General features: G+C 38.4%; 1 pseudogene; it reads right to left on the reverse strand.

Moving 5' to 3' along the window:
• Nucleotides 1–1,468: 1,468 nt before the first annotated feature.
• On the reverse strand, nucleotides 1,469–3,355 carry LOC122067318 (annotated as a pseudogene).
• Nucleotides 3,356–4,080: the final 725 nt, after the last annotated feature.

Here is a 4,080-nt window from a genome sequence, read left to right on the forward strand (position 1 = left end):
TAGCTTAGCCGAGCCGAGCTGATGTGGGGTTAGGGTGGGTGTGGGTGTCAAGAGAAGTATCTTTTTACACAAAATTTGAATTTTTGAATTTCAAATTCTGAATATATGAAAGAACCATTTACCCATGGTACCCATACGTACTTATACGTTAGTTTCATACACCCATATGTACCTATTAGTTTCATACACCCATTGGCATTAGACATGCACCTGTATATGTACGGACTTGTATCTATACATATACAGACATCATCTCATCCATTATAAAGAAGTCCAAAACAAAATGAGTCTCTGTTAACGTTTGGAATCCTCTCTGTTGGGTGAAAGTGCTCTCTGTCAACATTCTGTTTACTTAGTGTTCTGTAGACAATTGCCTTTGTTTTCTACCTTTCGTACACAGTATAAATACTGAGTATAACCTTCGTTCTTCCCTATTGCAAACACTTATTGGAGTTGCACCTTAAGTGTTTGGAGAGTTGATTTATCTTGGAGGTGAGGACGTGTGGTCAACCTGGGTGTGTACATATACAGGGCGTTCAAATACCTTAAGGAGAGTATTTTGATACGACTCAACTCTACCTGTTTTGGAGATCTTCTGTTTACATTTTTGCATCTTTACTTTGGCCTGTAAGTGATACTCTCCTTCTTCATTTAACAATATTTATTAAGTGTTTGTCAAAGTCTTATACATATTGCCTATATTCTGTATCTTACATTTAACCATAACAAAGCAAGGTTTTGAACCTAATCTCAAAAGCTCTCTCTCTTTCCCAATTGAAAGTGTGTCTCCAATGATTTTCATTGCAATCTTTGGATTTGGAAGATAAAATTTTATCTAACAAGATCACCGCAATTTTTCGTTCGCCTCTGTTTATATGAATTGACACGTAATGCAACCCGATCCGTTCTGCTGCGTGAAAAACTACATCTAGGTAATCCCATTCCTCTATTTGCTTTCCCTATTTACAGTTATATGCCTTTCTTCTGTCCTCTACTTCTCTATTGTTAGCTAACGTTGAGTAGAGAGAGACACAAGGCCCATGCTCTTACTGGCATATAAAGAAGCTTATCATTCTTCCACTTATGTAAGCAAGGTCACGGCCAAACCATGTCTGTGCTGTCTTATTAGGGGGGGAAAAAAAAGAGGGGGGGGGTGGTGTCCACAGATTATTAACTGTCTCATCCTCATCGATAGGGGACCGTGTTCTGGTGTGTATATATGACATGTCATAAAACACTAGAAAGTGCATACCTCAATTCATAAAATAATCAGCTATTAATTTTGGAAAACTTGCTTTTCATTTACAGATTGCATGCCCTTTTAGCTTGAATTGTATACAATGAATAGCCCCATATATACATCAAATTAATCTATGTTGAGGATCATGCCTCTTAAGTAAGAAACATTAAAAAATGGGAAAGCTTCTCTTCAATCATCAGTTCATCACCCCACCCCCCCAATAAAATTTCTAAAGCTAAAGGAAAAAAGAAAAAAAAGGCACCCCTATGAATCTGCATTCTTCAGCTATAACAAAATGAAATATTATGCTTCCCAACCTCTAAGAACTGTAGCTCGCGCAACTCGATTGACACTCAATGTGAAGGCACCCATGCGGAGGTTGCAGTCATGGGTCTTACACATTGCCTTGATGTCACGGAATGCTCTTGTCATGTACCTTTGCAGTTCAGTATTCACCTTCTCTTCATCCCAAAGGAACCCTTGAATGTTCTGCAAAAACAAGGACAGTGGTATCTTCCTCTAGTGTTGTAAATTGCAAGGGTAAAAAAAACAGAGCCAAAGAAATTATTATTATTATTTTTAAGTAATTCCATCTTCAACTTCAAGTACCTGAACCCACTCAAAATAGCTCACAGTCACACTACCAGAATTGGCATATGTGTCAGGGAGTATGACAACTCCTTTCTTGGAGAGAATCTGCAGCAGAAATAACCAGTCTTAAGAGTAGTTTGTAAAATCAGAAGATTATAATTTCATCACTGCTAACCAAGTGCACAGTCACCTCATCCGCTTCAGGATCAGTTGGGTGATTTGCAGCTTCAACTATGAACTTGGCCTTCACATCTGCTGCATTTTCCCTATAGATAGAAACATTAGATAACCAGTTAATAATGAAGATGCAGGGACATTGGAATCATAAATCTTACTAATCAGACAAAAATAAGATCTCATACCAAGCCCTCAGATTCACACAAACTTTTTTTTAATTCTACATAACCTATCAGAAGAAATTTTGTGATATGTTTGTCGATTAATACAGTAAAATTTATATATTGGTCACATATGATGATGAACACAGAAGCAGATGGGGTTGCAGTAAGATCACTACAAACTATGGACTAATTAAATTAATGTTTTTAGGAAGAGAGAGAGAAAAAAAAAAAAAAGACAAACCTGTTAAGGACACCACCTAAAGCAATTGGGATGAGAACATCGCAATCATCCACAAGCACTTCATTCATATCCACCGCATCACCACCTTGGAAATCCTTTAAACTACCACTGTCATTTTTGTGTTCAAGCAAAGCTGGGATGTCAAGCCCATTTGGGTTTTTTACTGCACCACTAATGTCACTCACTGCAACAACCTTGCCACCTCTCTCATGAATGAGCTTTGCCGCCCATGAGCCAACATTACCAAAACCCTGAAAGGATACACATTTCCTTTTAATCTTTTTATAACAGATCTGGTATGCATACAAATGGATTATTTTCTCGATTCGAAGATAATTTGGAACATACCTGGATAACAAATCTCATCTCTGGAATGGACTTCCCATATTCAGCAAGCAGAGCCTCAGAAGCGAAAACAACTCCTCGTCCAGTTGCAGCCTCCCTACCTAGTGATCCTCAAAGATCCTGCAATACCAAATTAATATAATCTAAGGTTCTATAGACTCCATAGGCTTCATATTCAGAAGCAAAGAGATATACTTACTATAGGCTTCCCTGTTACAACAGCTGGTGAGTGACCATGAAACTTTGAGTATTCATCCAAAATCCAAGCCATTGTCTGCCCAATTCCCATGTAAGATATATTAATATCTAGTTTTGGGAGAGATTGAAAAGTACAAGAAGGCAAAAATCTCATATCAAAAAACAGGGCATGGAATACCTGCGCATTAGTTCCCATGTCAGGAGCAGGAACATCAGTGTGAATTCCAATAAGATCATGGATCTTCTGAGTGAAGACACGGGTAAGGCATTCCAATTCGCTCATGCTTAGGTCCCTCGGGGAGCACCAATTCCACCTTTTGCTCCACCATATGGAATGTCTGCTACAGCGATCTACCATGTCATTAGTTGAGCTAGAGCATTTACCTCATCAGGATCAACCTGTTGATTAAATAAATAAGCCTTCCAGTTAAAAAAAAATGAAACAGGGGAAGCTTTAAACTTATAAATGTGAAGTTCCACTCTGCTGATTTAAATGCCTAAACTGGAACCATCCCAAGAACTTGGGAAAGAGAATATCAAAATAAGGCAGATATGCACAGGTGTAGTGGAGATGTGACCTAGCATTGGAATCATCTAAACAAGGTAGGAAATAAGAATGCATATCTTACCGATAAAACAATCTATATAAGGTTAGTAACTTCTGTTGCACACTTACTGTTCTTAAATCTTCTGCTGTCTAATTTAGAAAATCATTAGAATTTAAGTTGCTGGGCAACATGCCATTAATGCATTCCAACTATGAAAAAGTAAAAGAAGAAAGGAAGGATGAAACATGTCTTGTGACTCTCTTGGCAAGTTGGCTTTTATTGCAGCTATTCATCATATCTGGTGGGAAAGGAATACCAGAAGATAGTCAATTGCCACTTCGTGCACTTTGGAGCAGATTAGGGACGCTATTACGTTTGAGGTGAGGGATAAAATTCTTTACAATTGTTTTGGCTGTCCTGACTAAAGCAGGAATAGATATCTGGCCTTTTCTTGGGCCCTTCCTCTCTTCTCGCCCCCTCCCTAGATTGGTTGTATCATCTCTTTTCTTTTTGGGTTCCCCTCCCCCACTTTTTTTGTTATATCCTCAGCTGGTTTTTGGGTTTGTTTCTTCCCCC

The sequence above is a fragment of the Macadamia integrifolia genome, unplaced genomic scaffold (assembly GCF_013358625.1).
Source record: "Macadamia integrifolia cultivar HAES 741 unplaced genomic scaffold, SCU_Mint_v3 scaffold2832, whole genome shotgun sequence".
Taxonomy (NCBI): domain Eukaryota; kingdom Viridiplantae; phylum Streptophyta; class Magnoliopsida; order Proteales; family Proteaceae; genus Macadamia; species Macadamia integrifolia.